Source organism: Globicephala melas, chromosome 19 (assembly GCF_963455315.2).
Source record: "Globicephala melas chromosome 19, mGloMel1.2, whole genome shotgun sequence".
Lineage (NCBI taxonomy): Eukaryota > Metazoa > Chordata > Mammalia > Artiodactyla > Delphinidae > Globicephala > Globicephala melas.
Genome location: NC_083332.1, coordinates 47,192,472 through 47,213,495, shown reverse-complemented (window position 1 = coordinate 47,213,495; position 21,024 = coordinate 47,192,472). Strand labels below are relative to the sequence as shown.

At 49.7% G+C, this 21,024-nt stretch overlaps 1 protein-coding gene and 1 long non-coding RNA gene across 5 annotated transcripts in view; one reads left to right on the top strand and one right to left on the bottom strand.

Annotated features, from left to right (window-relative positions):
* LOC115856871 (uncharacterized) overlaps positions 1 to 6,121 on the top strand; it is a 233,437-nt gene extending 227,316 nt beyond the window's left edge. For all 3 annotated transcript variants that reach the window (XR_004041039.2, XR_009559890.1, XR_009559889.1), the window contains one exon: positions 5,796 to 6,121. This is a non-coding gene — a long non-coding RNA (uncharacterized lncRNA). The remainder of the gene's footprint in view (positions 1 to 5,795) is intronic.
* Positions 1 to 21,024, bottom strand: part of ZFHX3 (zinc finger homeobox 3) — a 252,158-nt gene that overhangs the window by 52,350 nt on the left and 178,784 nt on the right. The gene's annotated exons all lie outside the window — the stretch shown is intronic.

Sequence of the window (21,024 nt, the reverse complement as noted above, 5' to 3'; positions counted from 1 at the left end):
GGCGAGGCCTGGAAGGGCAGCTAGCTGCAGGAGGCAGACACCGTCTGGGCCGCCTAACCTGAGCATGTGGAAATAATACACGTCTTCAAGTGAACTGTCTGGTCCCGGGGAAATAAAATAGGACATTCATAAGCAGTTACACCATCTCTCTTGATACCATCATCATCAACAGCAAGAGGAAAAAAATAGCTCTTTAAAATGGATGAAAGCCCAGGCTGACAGTAACCAGAAAACTGTGAGCTCTGAATACCAATAAAGGTAGAGATACGATTCAAAAACAGAGATATAAACTATGAATTCGTCTGGACAGCTTGGGCCCACAGTGCTCTGTAGGTGGGGTATGTTTTATTGGTCCCCAAAGCCTCCTGTAACCTCACTAAGACCAGGGCCTTGGGCACCCACGGGCAGGGCCTGAGTCTCCCCACGCCAGAACACGTGGGAACCAGGGGCAGGATGGCGTCCAGCTCTGAAACACTCTGAGCTCCCGCGGCTGGTTAGGTGGCCCACGTCCCCTTTAGGAATGTAGATTTGATACCCACGCGCTCACAGAGCACAGAGCAGAGGGGACCACAGAATGCATTTTCTCCCCCCGTGAAGTCAGTGGCAACTGGCTGGGGTCATTACAGAAGTCGGGGGTTTTTTTTCCCCTATAATATCAGCTACTGACAGATGGTGGGAACAAGTGAAGACCTGATGGACGACAATCCGGTTTTATCTGGAAGATCCTGTTTTTCCCTCAGAAGACAAAGTTACTTCCCTTCCCCAAGACAGACAACAGCCACTGTGCCATTTTTAAGGCCAAAAAAAAAAAAAAAAAAAAATCAAAACCCTCTTCTCCCCAAAGAATTGAACACTATTTCAGAACCCAACCGGAACACACCAGGAATGCGTTCTCAGGGGCGCAGCCAGGGCTGGGGTGAGGAGGTCATCTCTGCTCCCCACGCCCGGCCGGTTCTAGCAGGAAGCAGCAGAGCCCGCACCTCTCCGGCCGAAGGTCTGTTCTTCAGGACACTCCAGATGAGGCGCCTCACACCACCCCCACCGCAGACTCCTGCTTCGTGGCTACACCCCACAGGAGCCCTCAAACTCGGGCACCCCTCCTGTTGGGCTTTATTTTCATGGTAAAGGGTTAGGGAAATAGAAGCACATCTTGAATAATTGTGAAGCCTGGTGTCCCTTCTGCCTTCAACTTCCATGTAAAAGACCGGCTGAAGGCCTTTAAAAAATCTATTTCCATCACCACCTCTTTTTTTACAACTGCTTCTCCCATACAGCGCTCACTAGCACTCGCTCATGTCTCCTGGTTAAGGGCAGAGCCCTCAGGTGTAAGAATTTCAGCAGATAATACAATTCTAAAAGGGAAGGGTTCCTAGGACAGCTTAGGTTTTGGGGGTGATGATACCACAGCTCCAGAAAATTTCCCTTCAGTCAAGGTGGTTTTGCTTACCCCAAACGCAAACTGTTCTCTTAACATACCTTACACTTAGCACGTTGGTGAAGGTGACTGCATGACTTCCCAATTTGTGGTGATGTCGGCTCCGGAAGGAGGTGTGTGTGCCAACTGGCAACCCCATGGGAATTTGCAATGATTTTATGAACAACCTGGAAATTGGTCTGTGGAAGGAGCACGAGGCAGAAGCGAAAACAGAGGTGGCATCAGTGCAAAGTCAGCACCCGCCACCACCGCGCACACTCCGAGTGCGTCACCCAGAAAAAAACGCGCCAGTTGCTAAAAAAGGATACTGTTCACCAAATAACTAGGGCTGAGGTCCGTGTCCGCTGGGCGTACTTTACAAGTCACTTATAGACGTGAAGGAAGGGGAGTCCATCAATGACTGAGATTAGTCCTAACTGTTCCTAACTCTTAACGGGATAATGTGGACTAAGTTAAACCTTCCCCCACACCTGGCAAAGCCCCCCACTGGGCTTCGAGGGCAGAAATTTGGAAATTCTCCGAAGAACCAGGGTGTCCGTACCCAGGGCTCAGGCGACCGCGTTACTTAAATAATACGCCAGTCTGGGATTCCTGAAGAATGAAATTGTTCTTTCCCTTTTCTTTGCGGGGAGCAATGTTTGAGGGCGGGGGGCGGTAAGCTAAAGTGCGTTTGCCTGTCGGCAGGCTCAAGAGCTGAGAAACATTAGCTGTCATGAACCACAATCAAAGCAGGTTTGAAATATTTAGCAGTGGCTTGGAAAATGCGGCAGTGCAGCTCTGACAGGCGAGATGTGCACAGACACCCACTTTCCATTATAATGGAAATATCAGGCCTGTTCTGAATATGTATAACCCAGAAAAATGTATTGATTTTTCATTCGGCATTAAAAAAAATGAAATAGCCTGCAGCTGTCAAAAGCCTTTTGTTAAAAGCTCATCTTTCCTGGAATGAGGTTTACCAGAAACAAGTTTTAATTGTGTATCGGACTTCTTCTTTGAAAAACAAAATAACCAATCTGCTTACTTTGAAGATAGGGTTAAAGCCCTTCCTTTCCCCATTTTCAACCTAATTAACCAAGGACAACCGCGAAGTGGGCGGGAAAGGCCCGCCACACTCTGACCAGCAGGGACACGGAGGGTGGCGGCTACTTTTCAGGAGCCTCCATGGTGGTGGCGGAGGGATTCCACGACCGTGTCTTGTTTCCTTGTTCCTGTAACTAGAGACTCACTGTAGGACACCCTGGCCTACATCGGCTGTCCTCTTGCAGTGCTGACCGTAACAACTGGAGAACGAAGGCCGAACAGTCCAGCTTGTCCAACCCTCTTGGCCTCTTGTTATCCATAGGAAACCTCTAATGGCTGGACGTACTTCTACAAAGTATGTATGCTTTACTTTGCAAACAGAGGTCAAATCAAATCCTACAATATGAAAGATGACAGCTAAGGTCTAGATCACTTATTTTGAATAAGATCCAGTGCATTAGAATTCTGCTACAAGAGTAACTTGTAACAGGATGTGATCTGCCATGGTGACAGAGAGACGGCTCTGCTGCCCCCAGCTCGTCACCCTAGTTCTCCTTCCCTCTCCAGGCCGCAGAGGGAGAGGTGAATGCGCTTGTGGCCACACCCACAGGGGTGGGCCGCTAACTGTGCTGGTCTCCCTCGTGACACTTTGGCAAGTGCGGTCTCACTGAATGGTGACTGCAGGTCCTATCAGTAGGTGACACTCCATGTGCTCTGGGCTATACCACAAACACACAGTGACTCCCAGACTCAGGACGCAATAATCTACCCCGCAACACTCTCAAACACACTTTCTCACATGTTAATGCCGCGGTTTTGCTCCACCTTGTCCTTCCAGCCCCGATGACGTGGCTGGAAACTGCCTGAGACGTAGCTTCAAGCCATTAGGTTTTCTGAGTGACACTACCACAGCCCCAGAAATTCTCCCTTAAATCAAGGTACTTTTTGCCGACCACAAATGCAAACTGTCCTTTTAACACACCAGTCCTTAGACTTAGCATCCTGGTGGAGGTGACCACACGTTCTCACCATGCACATAAAATAGGGAACTTATACGCCTCCCTGGGAGTCCTTTATGGGTAATCCTCTGAATATTATTTTTAATTGCTGGCAAACACTGCCCATTCCGCTTCCTACATCCTAACAGGGTATAGATTAATTGAAGAAATAGTCAAATCACAACATGAAGGGCCCAGGATCCGAGTCAACACTGGTGAGCGGAACACTATGAGATACAACTCTCACAGTCCCGGCAGGAATCCTTGCAGGGGTGAAGGATGAGGGCAGGAAGGTGGGGCAGGCAGGGGCTCCAAGGCTGGGGCGCTGCTTTGTGCATCAGAAGTGTAATATTTTCCTACCTTCTCAGGATAAGATGCCATTTCTTCCCCAGCAGACATGAGAACTCCAGTGCACTAACAGAGTCCAAGGCATTCGGTGAAAAATATGCTCTCCAGGTGGATGACAGGCACTCTGACCTCCTGCACTCCCGCCTGCCCGGCCTCTCCAAACCCTCCCACAGGTCTGGGGCACAGAGCACGGGACAGGCAGAGGTGGGTCTCCCCCTCCAGGTCGCCCTTGTCTCCGGCGTTTCCCACTTCCTCACCCGCCTAAGCTCTCCACCAGGCCAGGCCATCTTGCTGGGGACTCTTCCCCACCAGCTGGAGTGAACGGTCAGGGGTTAGCCTGGTAGCCCCACAGGGATCTCCTCACTCCAGGGGATGTCTGTTTGTTTTTTTTTTTTTTAAATGTGACCAAAGTGCTAACCAGTTGTTTGAAACATAACTGCCCTCTTGAAGATGTCATGTATAAAGAATTTCAGTCCTCTGAGAGGCAAGAGGGTGTGAGCGGGAGAGGAACAGGGGACTTGGAAAAGATCAGACCCACTCCCACCCTCCACTGACGTGTTCCTTTCTCACGTGGATCCCTTCAGTGATCATTTTACCACAAGAATTCTTCTCACCACTAGGTGTTCATTTACCGAATACACCCGGGGCCGCCATGCCTGGAGTTTCTGGACAGAGCGTGCGAGGCGGTGGAGGCCCGCCAGCCTCGCTGGCACGGGGCCGGGGCGAAGGCTCTGCAGGCACACGGGGCAAAGCCAGGAAAGTGGGGGGGGGGGGGCGCGGGAAGCGGCCCCTCGCGCCCGCCCTGCCCCTCCCTCCCGCCCCCACCCCACTGCCCCTGGCTTTGGCGCCAGGCTAAAAGAATCAACACTCTGAAGGCAAGGCCGGGTATTATTAAAATGACTAATTGGAGAATAGAGAACATTTATGCTTTTGTATATTTGAAGATCTTGCCACTGTTGATAGAAACAAGAAAAATGGGGCTTGTGCAGCCTGAGGGGGCCTGGGAAGCTGCAGCCGGTGTGCGCAGCCCTGCCGGAGAAAGAGCGGACCAGGAGGCACGCCTGGGAGAGCCTCTGCATCTGCCTGCCGCTCAGCTCACCTCTGCCGTGAGCGTGGGCACCAGAGAGCGCTCTGCGGGTCCACAGCCCGCCTGGGCCTCCCGGAGAAAACCGCCCCGCTCTGAGCTGTCCTCCCGTGTGCCGTTTCTCCTCTTCCGGGCAAAGCCACTGGGTCATTTGAACAGCTTGTCAAAACCGCGCTAGAATTAAGGGGGTGGGTGGGGTCACGAGAGGAGAAAAAGGGAGGAAACACCTAGAGCCGGTATTGCAAACGGTTCCATTTATCTGTGTTCTCAGCAAAAGCACCTGGGTTGCCCCCTGCAGAAGTGCAGAAAGGATGAAAGCCAATGTGCGGTGACAAAGCACAACGGAACGAAATATGTCGCTGACTCGCCTGGTGGCTATTCCCGGGAAGATTTTTTTTTTTTTTTTTTAAATAACTGAAAGATGGGAGTTCCAGTTTGTAAAATACAAACCCAAGCCCTGAAATGGTTTCAGAATCCACACTAAACCAGAAATCCAGCTATGTCCCAAGAATCTGAAGAACACTGGGTTCAGCGGGGATTAATTCCCTTGGATTTCTACAAAGCCGTGACTGCTGCTGCTACTTCCACACATGAAATGTAAAAAAGGCAAATTCCCCGAGCATGTTTGTAGCAGAGCGTGATGTGATTGTGTTGTCATTTATGGGAAATAATCGCAGGCCCATCTCTCCCCTTCCCCCCCATTTTCCAGTCCAAATAACCATGAAAAATTACACTTCAATGTCAGGGCGACGACAAAGGAGGTGCGCTCTCTGGGAGCTCAGCGGATTTGCAGGGGTTTTTCCTTTCTTTGGACAAAAACTACCTTCAATTGTACTTCATTTAAAACGTGATCTAACAAATGCATTTTGACAAGTCCTTTTCTCTTTTTCTCCTTTCTTTCAAACAGTATTTTGCACAGTTTAACCTCACAGCAAACTGGAATGTTCTGGAAAGAAGAGGCGAGCAAAATAGAAGGTCCTTGAAACCAAGAAGGGTGGTTCCCCACTCCCTCACATCCGTTAAAAACAAAGTCATGGAGAAAAGTACTGATTCTAACTCAGTGTGCTACTGAGAGAGAATGGAAGACGGCAGAGAGTAAATGGTGACGTCTTAACGGCAGAATATTTGATGGGCAAAGGTGAAAAAGCCAGGGCAAGCAGAAGGAGGGTCTTGATGGAGGAAGAATGGCCTCTTAAGTTTGCTTATCAGAATAAACCGCTTTGTGGATTTGAACGCATCATCTAAGGTGTCTGGATGTACGGTCAGAACTGCGGGGTCATGACCACATGGGGGTGACAAAGGGAAGCCTCTCTGGTGGGGTACCGCTTCCCCCCTCGTCCCCCCTCCTCTACAGAAAGGGACGTTTTTCAATCCAACAGATCTGCCTGAAAGCTTTTTAACATTCCAGGTGTGAGGACTGAGCAGTCCCTACAAGCATCCATCTTTCAGTAACACCCGGTTTGAAATAAACACTGCCAGGCTTCCACGGTTAGCGGGGAGAAGACAAGAGAGACAAACACACATGAGTGATAGAAAAAGTGTAAATTAAAAAATTTAACAGTTTCCATTAAAGAAGGCTGGTATCACCTTCTGAGTCAAAACTGACTGTCAGAGAGAGACCTTATGCTTAATGCAAGACAATGCAAGACAAAACAAAACAAAATCTATGATGTGTTCCCTAATTTATTTATTTTTACTTGGAAAATGTTGGAAATACATAGATGAAAAAAAAAAGTCAAGGCAGGCCTATAAGTGTACTTAAGCATCTATATACAAATGAAGGTGTATGGGAAATGAACAGGATGTACCAGAAGTGATATTCGATGATGGTGATTAGAACCTAATGGGTATAAGTGAAACCTTGTGGGAGGGCTCTGGTAACGGGAACGCCAATGCTGATGGACGCAATCTATACGGGAATGATAGCAAGGAGGGGGGTAGGGGGTGGCCGTGCAGACCCGAGGTGTCACAATGCGGGGGAGACACGATACGACAGCACCGAAGGGAAAGATGGAATATTTGGGGACAGGACATGCAAAAAAGCAAACTGAAAGAGAAACAGGTAAACATTCTGTAGCAGGTAAACATTTCGCCAAATGATTAGCACTCAACAGAGAAAGATAAAATCATGACACCAGGGGTTTGAGTCACATGACACACAAATGAGGGACTCGAGTTTCTAGCCCCTCTGTGGCCTCACTGATGGCCACACCGTCCAAAGGGTCTCTAGCCTATTAAGAAAAGAGCTTTGCCCTGTGGAGCACAGGATGCATGCAGAAATATTAGTCGACTCCCATCCATGGGCCGCAGCGTGAGGGGCTGGCTGTCAGTGAGCTTCATTCTGCATGATCACAGGCCACTTATATGCACAGCTGGTAAAACCAGCTGATTCATAAAAACAAAGCGCAAACAAAGGCTTCCAATTTCCAAACCAAATCTGGGAAACAGACATCAGGCTGACTTCAGGCAATGCTGTACCCAGAAAAGCACTGGCTAACCCTGCCCTCCCTTGGCCAGACCCAAGCTACACAAAGGTTACCGCAAACGTTAACAGCCTCACACATCCCAGAATGCAGCGCTAGAAACGCACGTGAACCTGGTGGTGGCCCAGAACAGTATTACACCTCCAAGCACGCTGGGGAGTCCTCAGGTGACTACCACGTGTTCATGTTCACCACCTGGTACAAGCGGCAAAGAACCTGCCTCTGACTCGAGCATTTACGGTCACACCCAAGACACTGAAGGATGCACCTTCACGTGGAGAGTCAAAAACCGGGCCAGTGCCCAAAACCATCAAGTCCCCAAATGCGGGCAGCAGAAGCAACATGTTTTAGTTGACACTTCCTAGGAAACCGCAGAGAAAGTGAAGCAGGAAGCTGAGGTAAAGAGAGAATCCAAAGGCTTGTGTTCAAGAGCTTTCCTACATTAATGGTAGAAAAAGCAGATGGAATTGCTAAACTGTGGTCATTTTTAACATGCACCTTATATAGCTCTTTTGTGCCCAAAGGAAGAAAGAAAATTCTTGGATCTTCTTCCTCCTTTTTAGAAACTTCCAAAGTTATGCCCATGGTTGAATATAAAGACTGTATTTTAAAAATCTGGATCCTGTACAATGAAATGGTCCTTTTCTGCGGTTTAACAAAATGATGCCACCCCTCCCCGCCACCACACCTGCCCTCTCACAGCGATTTCAGCTACAGCAGCCCATCCTCAAATCTGCCAGAGCTACTAACTGTATTTTAGTCTAGGCCTTAAGACCCTGTAAGCATCTATTCAGCTTTTCCTCCCATAAGGTGTTTCTTAGATCTAAGAACAGCCTGGTATCCTTTGAAAAGCAAAGCATGCATTACACACCCCCAAGTTTATCCTGCAATAGATCTCGAGGCAAAAAAAAAAGCAAAAAAAAACACAGTCACAGTCAAGGCAAACAAAGAACTTAAATTCTAGACTCACACCCATTCTCTCTAATGGTGGGAACATTTGTCAACAACTAAAACATGAAACCAAAGAGAAAGAAAATGTTGTCATGAAATGAGAAAGTCATCAAGGACCTGGGCAGAAAGCGCGATTCTGTGACAAAGAGTTGGTTCTTCGGACAGGCAGGAATAAGGGAGATACACAAGTTTGTAGCCCACGTTTACATTTTAAAGAAACAACTTTGGAGGTTTAAGTTCTTCTGTGTGCACAGTGCAACTGAGGAAAGTACCAGAAACCTCTCACAGGGAAATCCTTAAGTTAGAATCCTCCTCAAACTTTCAAAAGTGGACAATTTTTTCTAAGTGAATATGGACCCTAAGTAGAGCAAATAAGAAAAAGGAACCCTCACCAAGCAAAATTTTTTGCTTCATTTTGTAAGGCCACTATTTACAGCAAGAAAAGCAGTCAAATCAGCCAAAGGTGTGAATGAAAAGTAGCTAAAATGCAACGCAATATTAAAGATTAGATCGTCCAATGATTAGCAAGAAAAAGTGAATGATTCCTCACTTACGGAGCAACATCTTTAAACATAAAAAGGAGCAAGAGGGCTTCCCTGGTGGTGCAGTGGTTAAGAATCCGCCTGCCAATGTAGGGGACACGGGTTCGAGCCCTGGTCCAGGAAGAAGCCCTCAGACCGCGTAACAACTAAGCCCATGCACCACAACTACTGAGCCTGCGCTCTAGAGCCCACGAGCCACAACTACTGAGCCCACGTGCCACAACTACTGAAGCCCGTGCGCCTAGAGCCGGTGCTCCACGACAAGAGAAGCCACCGCAGTGAGAAGCCCGCGCACCGCAACGAAGAGTCGTCCCCACTCGCCGCAACTAGAGAAAGCCCGTGCGCAGCAACGAAGACCCAACACAGCCAAAAATAAATAAATTTAAAAAAAAAAAAAAAGGAGGAAGAGGAGGTGGAATAAAGAGGAGGATTTAGACAGTAACCAATGAGGTACTTTCCAAAAAAAAAAAGAAAAAACCCTAGGTAAGAGTGTATCTTAAATACATATTATGGCAGAAAAAATTCAAGTTTTGAAAAGAGTTAGTCTATGAACTGACTCAACTACTAAAACACTTTGGTGACAGGTTGGAAAGAACAGGAATTGTTCTAGGAGAAACGAAATGACAGAAACTGGGCCTTAAAGAAAAAGAAGTTGAAGAACGGAGACAAAAATGGATCAATGGACTAAAAAATCGAGCTGTATAAAATTTAGCTTGATACAATTAAGGTAGTGAAATCAAAAATGTGTGCTTTAGAAATTCTAAATGATATAAATGTAAATATATAAAATGTAAAATAGGTAGGGTAGTCCAGACAAGGAGAAGGCATAAAAGCACAAACACGAGAAAAACAGATTTGGGAAAGAGAAATAATGGCTGTTTGCAGCAACCCGGTCACCAGAGGGATCTGCCTTTATTTTGAGAGATTTGGCGGAGCTGAAGCACCTCAATTCTACAAACTAGGAGACCAGGGCCTAAAGAAGGGAAGGGCTCCAAGGCCACACAGTGAGATAGCCCAAAGGAGGGTCTCCAAAGGCGGCCGAGGGGCACCAGCCATGGAGGGAACAAGTGGTCATGGTGACACTCACGCAGGCAGAGAAGCACTGAAAGGTGAGGCCTGGCACCCTGCTCCCTGGACGCGGGCTCCTCAGGAATCTTCCTCAATGAAAGCTGTGATATTGAGGCAAATGGATTCTAATAGTGGTACCATAGTTGTTCAAAGCAACTTCTAGTTTTGCTTTGTATTTTGAGACAAAAGGCACAGCATGGATAAAAATGGCCTCACCCAAACCAAAATGAACCAAAAATCAGCCCCTAAGAACACAGATGTGCATGCTTCTAAGCAAACAGCACCCTGTTAACTTCCTGCCACCGGCAACGTGGTACCCAAAGGAAAACCATCACGTTAAAGACAGGACAAGCCTGCCTCTCTCCCTCTCCCTCTCACGCTCTCCCTCTCTCTCTCCACCCCCTGCCTCCACACTCTTTCTGGAAGAGGGGGAATCCCAGAAGTACTGCCCCCAAATGGCTTGGGGTGGTGCCCATTAGAGATACTCTGGATCCAGGGTGAGGTCCAAGGGGCTGCTGCAGTGCTGAATCCCTGCCACAGAGAACTAGCAAAAGCCAAGTAATTGCTTTTTCCCCTTCCATTAATAAGCTTTTCAGCAGAGGAAGAATTCAGCTTCCTGTAGTCAACAGACCCTTTTTTCCCTGCCTCTCCTCACTCCAAATAATCTAAAGTGACTGCAATTTCAGTCCCAGCTCTCCAGCATTCAGCCCCACTGGCTGAGGTCAGGGGGTGTCAAGTGAGGGCTCTCCATTTCTCTCTGCTCTGCCTTCACGCCACCCGTGCTTCTTTGTAACTGAGGCAACCTGCCACCCCAGGCCAGCCATTATGCGAATCACCAGCCCACTGCACACACTGACTTCAGTCAGGATTCCAGGAAATGTCTTTTCAGGCCCAGAAAACACTGGAGGAGAAGAAAAAATCTCTTCGCTGTAAACAACTGATTAGTAATGACCAGCTTCAGACGCTCTGGTGACCTGAGCCACTAATTTCCGGGTGCTGAGAAAACGCACTACAGTAGGACTTTCTGCGCGCGCGTGCGTGGTGGTTAAAACCATGTGGCTGGTTATGTGGTTTTCAGTTTAGTTTTATGCAAATGGCTTTGCTTCCTAAATTCTTTCTTAAGATCGTGCTATGTATTCCTGGAGCTGGTATCTTCAAGCCTGGCCTCGTGTAGAATCAGCTGCCGGTGGAAAATGGCTCCACCCCCTCCTCTGCCTCATTTCCCAGATGAATGAAATGCGATTTCAATTAAGAAGGGCAGCACCAGAGCTCCCCCCTCTCCGTCTTCATGGAGATCTAAGCAGAGGGCGCAGACAGGACTGAAGGTGAACAAACAGACGAAAGGAGATGGATTGAACAAGAGAAAGAACAGGTGTGTGAACAGGTGCGCCGCCCCCAGCCCCCAGCAGGTTCCTGTCCCTCAGGGTGATGAAAAGACTGCGCTGCGGAATGCGAGAGGCTCCAAGCAGGGGAAACAGAGGCAGGTCTGGAAGGATGCTGCTCACTGGGCCTGCAGCCAGTGCCCAGGAGGCTCTGGAAGGGAAGGAAGGCAGGGGAGGTGCACCCAGGGAAGAACATGAACACCTGGCCACCCACCCGCATACACACACACACACACGCACACGCACGCGTGCGCACACACACACACACACACACACACACACACGTGGACACTCACTTCTGGCTGCAGCCAGGCCTGTGATGGGAATCTATTTCCCGCAATTAGGTGCTCTTGTCCCCAGTCTCAGTTCATCAGCACAGCGCGGCCAAGCCAATGAAAGGCTACCCGTAATGAAGTAATCACATGCACGGGGACGGCCCGGCACCTGCCCGCTGGGCTGGCGGGGCTGCAGCCACACCTGGCCCAGAATCGAGCTGACAGGGGCTCTCCAGCCTCCCCCGACTCTCCACCCCACCCCCACCTCCATGTGCTCCCACATTCCACGTCAGGTCACCCCCATCCTGCCCCAGGAGCTTTTGGCCTGCATGACATTTTCTTTGACATAATCACAAGTGCCCTGACTGGAAAGAGACGAAGGAAGGGACTAGCAAAGTGGGACTGACAGGCACAAAAATGCCGGCTACCTTCCTCTTCTCCTGCCTGGGTAAAATCCTTCACTGCAAAGAACCTTATCGTGAGAAGCAACAACAGACACCTTGAAAGCCTCCATTTGCTTAAGTCATTATTATCTAATGATAATCATAATGGTAGTAGCACAGTCATCACTCAACTGAAGCAGATACTATTATTACCCTCATTTCACAGATGAGGAAACTGAGGCTCAGAGAGGTTAAAGTACTGGCAAAGGCCACAGAGCTGGTGCCAAGGCCCGTGCTCTTAACTGGCTCCCTTTAGAGCTGCCATTGTGGGCTCCCCTGGAGAAGCTACGCTTCTGCTTGTGCCATCCGTGCACTCGCCCGCCCCTCGCACATCCATGGAGCACCTATTCTGGGCACTGAATACAGCTGTGAACAGGACAGGAAGAGTCCCTGCTCTCCAGGAGCAGGGGTAGGAAGAAGGCGGGGGGCAGGATAGACAAAAAGCAGCTAGACAAGTGGACATATTATGAGACGCTGATGAGGGAGCAGGGACAAAATGATAAGGAAGCAGGGACAGGGGACAAAAGGAATCCCAGGGGTTATTTCATAGAGGAAGTTCAGAGAGGGAGACACTCAAACCCAGACCTGAAAGAAGTGAGGGTGTGAGCACAAGAGGCCTTCCAGGCTAAGAGGAACAGCTAGCTACCGCAATGGCCCAAGGAGGGAGGCGGGCTGGGCTGCCGGAAGAATAGCAAGCACAGAGCGGGGAGGGGCTCAGAGATGAGCTCAGAGGGGCCTTGGGGGCAAGTTCCTGCAGGCCTTATCAGCCATCCTTGGGCCAGAGGCACTGCTAACATGTAGGTACTTGTGTGAAAATCGGAACAAGGGCTCCCCTTCCTCACCCCTCCCTCTGGGCAGATATAGCCCCGGACTTGCCGCCCTGTTTGTTAGGTCAGATCTGGGGTGGCCTGGGTCCTCGCTCAACCCCTTCAGCAGAGCAGGGTGCTGTGCACGTGGGGACAACCTACACAGCTTGCACAGTTGCCCTGGGAGCGCTTCCCAGGGGAAAGGCTACCATATTTCTCTAAGTATGAGTACAAGTAATATATAAATGCAGAGAGAGATAAAATCTCCTTGAGCCTTTCCCTTTACTGGCGGGTGGGGAGGAGCTGACCTTGAGGTGACGAAACGCCAAGAGGAGAGAGGGAACATGGACCATCCTTTGATGCCGCAGCACGTGGACAGGCTAGACAGCCATACACCAGGAGTACCCACCAGACCACCATGGTCCAAAGCACTTCCCTGTGAAGGTGAAGGGACAGCGCCAGGACGGGGTGAAGGACTCAAGGTGCAGAAGGGCTGCAGCTCCAACCTAGAAATTTATCCACCAACCATTCTGCATGTCCCTTCTCTGAAACCGTATTGCCCTTTCACACCAATGAATTTCAACACACTTTGCAAACTTAATAACCATCTAAAGCGACGTGACCTTGACAGGGCTGCTATTACAACAGTAGCTCTTCTTAGGACAAGATGAATTTGGGTGGGGGCGGGGTGCGGGTGGGAGCTGTGCTGTTGAGGAAAAAAGTCCGCTCTACTCACCACTACCTAAGAGGTGTCTCCCCCTAGCGACCGCCACCGGCACCACCACCCTCCACTGTCGGGGCTGGAGCCAGGTAGTCGGGCATCACCTGTCTCTTCAGGCTGCCTTTGGCCCCGATCCTCAGACCAGCCATCTCAAGGTACCCCGGGAGCATGAAGGCAGAATCAGTGGTCAGGTCCTCAAGTGTTCTGAGCTTTGTTGTAAACATGAATGGGGGAATCCAGAGCAACTACAGGGTAGCTGGTCCACACACTGCTTCTATGGCCAGGAGACAAGAGGAGCCGATCTGGGCCAGAGGGAGAAAGGGAGGAAAACAAAAGAAGCGAACAGGGGGCAGGTGAAGGGGGCCACCTGAAGGAGCACCTTCCAGGCCTGCTGGGGATCCACGGGAGCACCTGGGAATGGACCAGGAAGGCAAGACCTGATGCCAGAGCAGGACATGAAGGCACACAGCAGGGGAGGGTGAGTGATGGGCCAGGAGCCCAAAGCCAGAAACTGGGAGGTGAATGGAACAGGATGCAAAACGGGGCCAAACCCATCACAGCTTAAAGCGAACACGAGCTCGGGATTCCAGTGACGGGAAGCCTGAGGACGAGGCTGAGTAAAGGGAGCTGCTGCCCTGTCCTCATTTCACTCCATTCAAGCCACCGGGAGAACTGTGTTTTGGGGAAGGGGCCAGAATAATTACTGGAGCCTTAACTTGGCCGCGGCCTTTCACAGCACACTTCCCAGAATAAACTGCCCCAAGACTTCATCCACCACCAAAAAAGGCAACTATAAAAACACTCAGGGCCAGCCCTTGTCTCACAGCAGCTCAGCCGTCCTCCCCTCTGCTGGGGACGGGTGGCTGCGGGGGGCGGTTCGGGCCCCACACTAACTGCTCTCGCTGACGCCGTGCGGTACGGGGCCGTTCCCTGCGCTGAGCGGTTAGGAACTTCCCAAATCATTAACCTTTCTCGGAGTGCATTGTACTAGGAGGTGCTCCCTCTGCAGCCTGTTCAGGAGCCCTATTGATCTGCCGCGCACACTTGGTGCCTTCAAAGTTGTTTATGATCAATATGCAAATTGCCCATGGCATTGATCTAGTATTAATTTTCAATTAGGGAACCCACAAGGGGTCTCTGAGGGTCAATACCTAACAATGCAAAGGAAACTCCGCTGAGGAGTATTGGGCCTGATGCTGATAAAAGCTCCTCTAAGCCTTCCCAGCAGCTCCAGGCCCTCGGGGCTGTCACCTTCGCGTGGGCTTATTTGGTTCCCTCCCAGGTCAGACCCCTTTGGCCACCACCCAGGCTGAATCTGTGGCTGCTGCCCTGCACCCCCCGCTTCCCTGCCCCCACCCGGTGCCACAGGGACACTCCCTGGCCCGCCAATGCGTCCCCGACGCCCGCCCTCTTCCTCGGATGACCCGGACATGCCTCCACGTCTCCCCACGCCACACCCGGCCCCGGGACCACTCTCTCCCCCAGCTCCCCAACCGCACATACCTTCTTCCTCCCTCTCTCCCTCTCCCTCGTTTCTGCTTAGTCACTGAACGTCACCTTGGCACGCTGCCACGGCTGGAGCTGGCGAGCCGCACGGTCCCCAGAAATCTCAGGCAGTCAGGCAGAGCCGCCAGGCTGCCAGGTTATGCTTGGCAAACAACCCACTGATGTCATTTCAGAAAACCAGGGGGAAGGAAAGAGGCACGGCTTCAAATCATCTGTTTCTCCTTTCTTTCTTTCCTCTAGCAAAATGTTTCTTCCTGGTGAAACACGGAGGCAGGGGGCTGGGGCAGGGTGGGGGGGATGTTAGTTACTCCACCGCTTGTTCACGGTTCCCAGAGGAGGCCACGGCCCACCCTCCAGGGGCTCAGGGCAGTGCGTGTGAGCCACTGAGGGGGGCTGTCCCTGGGGAGAGCGTGCCCAGTTGGGACCGGAGTGACCCGGGGACTCAGTCATTCCATTACGCCCCTAAGAGCCCCGAGAGATTCGCGTGGGGAAGCTTTGCAGCCAAAGGGACTGCAAGAGAAAAGTGCGTCCCGCTCTCCTCCCAGCAGGTATGGGGGACGAGGCGGACACAGCCGCGCTGCGGCCTGGGGCCCAGCCAGGACTCCATCGGCCTCCTTGGCCAGGGCTCTGAACGCTCCAGGCTCTCCTTCCTTGCTCCACTTGGAATAAACCCTCCAGAGTCTGAGGCTCTCTCACAGCCCATGATGCCGCTTGAAGGCCCAACTCCGCCCCGAGTGGGGTGGCTGCCCGGCCACTTCCGGTAGCCAGCCAGGCTGCTGGCTTATGGGTGACATTAATTACCACGTTGCTCATTAATGGAGGAAACCTTTATTGGTGCCATTGATCAGCAGGCTTGTTAGCTGGCCTCCTAACCAATGGCGGATGTAACAAGCTCTCTTATTGGCATATCAATTAATGCAATCAATTCCTGGCCAGCGGCTGCCGTCTGCTCCCCAGGCTGTTCAGAGATAGGAGACAAAGCCACGCCAGGCACCCCTTCACTCAGAGCTCCTGGTTCTCAACTCCCCTTCAGGTCTCCCTCTGCCACTTGGGGCTCAGCTATCAAGGCAACAAACAAACAAACAAAATCACACCTACCCCCGGCCTCCACTTTCATTCGAAAATCACGTTTCCCTGTTCTCTGGTGACAGAAGTGCTGCTCTCCGTCAGGATACATAAGCTAGAAGGACAGGAGTGAGGGGCTGGGGACTGTCACAGCAAACAGGAGGACTGCAGGAATCAGGAGAAGTTTCTAGACTAGGCACCGATGATAGAGGCGATGAGGTCTCCAGGCTGGACACTGCACAATACTCCAGGCAATGATGGGACCAGCCTGAAAATACAAACCACCGTCATCCGCCCTCAGCACACCTGGGGAAGCCTCCCCAGACCCCCGGTCCACAATCACACCTGCCGACCACACCTAACGGCATCCACCTCACTCAGTGCCTCCAACGGACGGACTCTGTATGAAACCACTGCCTGCCCATCTTAAATCCCAAGCTCTAGTATGGAAAGGGCTTGTCACATAGGAGCCACCGCCCCACCATCACCACCAGTAAATTTACACACACAAGTGGCATTCTGATGTTTGCTGAAATGTGCTCAATAAATCCTTTGAACAGCACTAGGATCACTGTCAAGTCACAGCTGGGGAAAAAAATTTCCCTGGGCAGCAACGTGTCTTCAGGTAGGTTGTTTTGGAAAAGGCTCCAGGATAGGGGCGTCAGGTGAATGCACAGAGCCATGGACTTAGAGCCGGGCCCCACCGATGACTAGCGACCACCGGGGCATTCACGCCACTTCAGAGGGGATGAGCTGCTGTGCCTATGGCTTTGGGAGAGTACACACGGGATACCTGACCCCCCAAGACGTGCTTTAAAAGGATTCACTGGAGCTCACCTCAAAAGGGAGCAGCTTGAAATATTCTTCCAGATTTGTTTCTGAAAGCCAAAATTAAATTAAAAAGGGGAAGCAAATCACTATTCCACTCAGCGGTGCTAGTGCTATTAATAAGCTTTGCAAGCACAAACATTTAACTCAAGGAGAGAGGGTGCAAGCTACAAGAAGTGGTGAAAAGCAGATGGGGGGTGAGGAAGAAAGCAGCTTTGGGTAGAGCAGAGACAGAGCACAGGAGGCCAACGAGGCCACGCTGAGGGACATAATTCTCAGAGTTTGAAAGCATGGCTTGGGGCTTCTAGCATAAACAGTAGAAATATTTCCTCTCATTTATAAACATAAAGTGACATTTTTCCACGTGGACCAGCAGTTCTTCCATGCTCACAGGACAGAGGCGAGTCCTGAACAGACCAAGGCAGGGGCCAGAGAGAGATGCCCCAGCTGGGTGACACCCTCTCAGGATGGAGACTGACAGAGAGCAGAGAGGAGGGGCACGAGGCTGCAGAGCGAAGGCCGAGACCTCTTCCACCTGTAAAGCCACTCTTCACACGGAGCAGAAGGCTGCATTCTACGTGGCAGCAGTCATCTGATTCAAGTGACAGGGAGACACCCAGACGAGGGACCCTTTATCAGCCGTTCCCCACCACAGTGAATTTTTTTCAGCAAGAACACCCTTAGGCTCTTCCAATGGCAAGAGTCCCAGTGTACTTCTAGGGTAGATGGTGTCCTGTAGTGCAATGGTGCCTGAACTGTTCTCTGGGGAACCCCATGATGCTGCAAGGGTTCTGCAAATTCTGAATCTAGTTCCATTTTAACTTGGTTATTAAGCTACTGGTTATTATTTATTTTTTTATTGGAGTATAATTGCTTTGCAATGGTGTGTTAGTTTCTGCTGTACAGTGAAGTGAATCAGCTACATGTATACGTATCTCCCCTCCCTCTTGGACCTCCCTCCCCTCCCCCCAATCCCACCCATCCAGGTCATCACAGAGCACCAAGCCGAGCTCCCTGTGCTATACGGCAGGTTCCCACTAGCTATCTATTTTACACATGGTAGTGTATTTATGTCAAACCTAATCTTGCAATTCACCCTCCCCTCCCCTTCCCCCCCGTGTCCACACGTCCGTTCTCCACATCTGCGTTTCTACTCCTGCCCTGCACAATATCAAAAAAACCAACAACCCAATCAAAAAATGGGTGGAAGGGCTTCCCTGGTGGCACAGTGGTTGAGAGTCCGCCTGCCGATGCAGGGGACACAGGTTCGTGCCCCGGTCCGGGAAGCTCCCACATGCCGCGGAGTGGCTGGGCCCGTGAGCCATGGCCGCTGAGCCTGCGCGTCCGGAGCCTGTGCTCCGCAGTGGGAGAGGCCACAACGGTGAGAGGCCCGTGTACAGCAAAAAAAAAAAAAAAAAATGGACGGAAGACCTAAATAGACATTTCACCAAAGAAGACATACAGATGGCCAAGAGGCACATGAAAAGATGCTCAACATCACTAATTATTAGAGAAATGCAAATCAAAACTACCACCTCACACTGGTCAGAATGGCCATTATCAAAAAATCTACTGGTTATTATTAAACACTGTAATAATAAACATACTCAAATGTGATATATGCCAAAATTTAACACACTGGAAGCCAGGGCATTAACTTGCGTGGCTAAGTTAGTTTTCGTGTAGACCTCCGAGTAAAACAACTTCTGCCATTTAGATTACCAGGCACACTGCTGAAAACTGTTACCATTTGGAACTGCTCCTCCACGTGAATGAAGATTTGTAAAATAATGGAACCAAAACAAACTACATAACAAAACAGAAGCTTAGTCCAGATTATTTAACTACCTCCCATAGCTCTTAATTTTGGTCAAAATGCTGATCGGCTCTGCTTTATTCTTGTTTGGTTTTTTTTTGACACACAAATATTACAAATCTAAACTCCTAAAATAACTATAGTTATAAAGCTTTTTTAAAAACATTATTTAGTGGGTTCAGATTAGTTTTCATTTTTTAGGAAAGGGGGCTCCACTAATAAAAGTTTACAAACCACACCGTTCCATCTTACATACAATACTAGATCAACAGTGGAGGGCCCTCTTCGGAGAACCCCTCTGGGGAAGAATGCGGAAAACGTGAAGTTTACAAACCACACTGTTCCATCTTACATATAATACTAGATCAACAGTGGAGGGCCCTCTTCGGAGAACCCCTCTGGGGAAGAATGCGGAAAACGTGAAGTTTCTAGTAAGAATTTAAAAACTCACAGCTCTGAGTTGATAACGCACTCTGATGTACATTTAACCCACTAGTCATACCACCCTGGCAGGAGAGAGATACTGCGGCAAAATGGAGCGAGCTGCGCCTCGGTGTAAGATCGTAGTTGACGTAAAAGTACCGTCTCGTGTCGTGTATTTTCTTTACAATAAAAACATAAAGGAGCAGAATGACCTCTTGATGACCTTCCATGGAAGCAAAAACCCAGTCCCTTTAAGAAAGGGCCATTTGCTTGGTCTGCAAGAGTGAGTGACCCGCTCAGAGAGGCAGCTGATAACCTAACCAGAAAGAAGCTTCTGTGGCAGTTTCCCCCCCACAAACACAAGGGCTTAGGAGCTCTCTCTCTAAGAGAAGACGACTTGTCTGTTCATTTAGTTATTTGCCAAGTCAGGAAACATATCCATTAGTTTGCACCTACCAAGTCCCAGACATTGTGGATCCAACTGGACAAGGAGACATTCCTGCCCTCATGGAACTTACCCTCCAGCAGACCTGCCTTGGGTGACAGAGGATGGCTGTGTTATGCCCCACCAGGTCACTGAACCTTCATGTCAACATGCATTCTGACAAGAAAATCACCTCTCTTTACTAAGGTTTCTGCTTGCTCACCTGAGGGATGGCAAGGTTGGCCAAGACTGGTGTAACTGGGCTCCCATGTTAGAGTCCCAAGTTGGCCATATTCAATACTCTCAGTGAACAGCTGGAATCTTGAAAGAATCAAACCCCACCTACTCCAAAAAGCCTCTTCGTCCCCAGGACTCTGATCCACACTGTCCTGAATCTTCACCTGGGTGATTCCGTATCAAGGTTCTTCCACACCAAACACAATAATAAATCAAATCTTATCAGAATTGAGCTATAAATCTGTGAAGACTCCAATAATTTCTAGCCAAGGGAATACCACCACAAAAGTACTTTTTAAACTAATTACTCAGATTCCAAAGTGCTGCCCTAATGAGCCTTCTTTCTGCCCAGAACTTACTAAGAGGAAAAACTACCTTCTGGTGCAGTAATTACTGCTTTCCCCTTCAAACTTCTAACTGGAGATCGATGCTGCATTTTAAGACCCATTGATTTACAATTAGCCTGGCTTTCCTGCTAAAGTGTTTTTTAAGCAGAGTTTACTTTTATTTTATTTTGAAATCTCTGAGATCTGGTTCTTGGATTTTACATCCTCATGAGAGGGGACTGGAAATCTCAAAGAGGAAGATACACATCAGAAGAGAGAGAAGTAGAGGGATGCAAATCAGACTCAGGAGAGTGGTAAGGGGGGAAGGGAAACTGGTGTGTTCACAGGATAAACTCAGAAGCAAAAATTTAAAAAAAAAAAATTTTTTTTTAAGCCAAAACTCAGACCAAATGGGAGGGAAAGAAGAAATCCAGAGAGAGGAAGCAGAAAGCAGGGTGGCAGGGAGAAAGAGCTAGGCACGCAGCCTAGTAAGCGTAGCTGCTGTCAGGGTGGCTGGAGCAGCTCTTTATTGCCTCTGCTGTTTATTAGCATCCTTGGGAAGAAAAAAAAAAGAAAGAAAGGAAAAGCTCTGTGCATCTTTACAAAACAAAGCACTAGTTAAAAATAGTGTGTGCAGCAGGGACAGTGTGCTAACCTGAGGGTCCTGGCAGCTCCGGCATTTGCACAATCTGTCCCATGAGGAGAGCAGAAGTAAGTGAAGCAATTAAGAATTTCATGCTGATTGCTTCAAGCATGTTTTTCTATGCCATAAAGATAATAGCATAAAGGCTATGGCCTTGCTTCTCTGCCCCTCCCCTGCCTGGAGACTCCTGCCTTCTG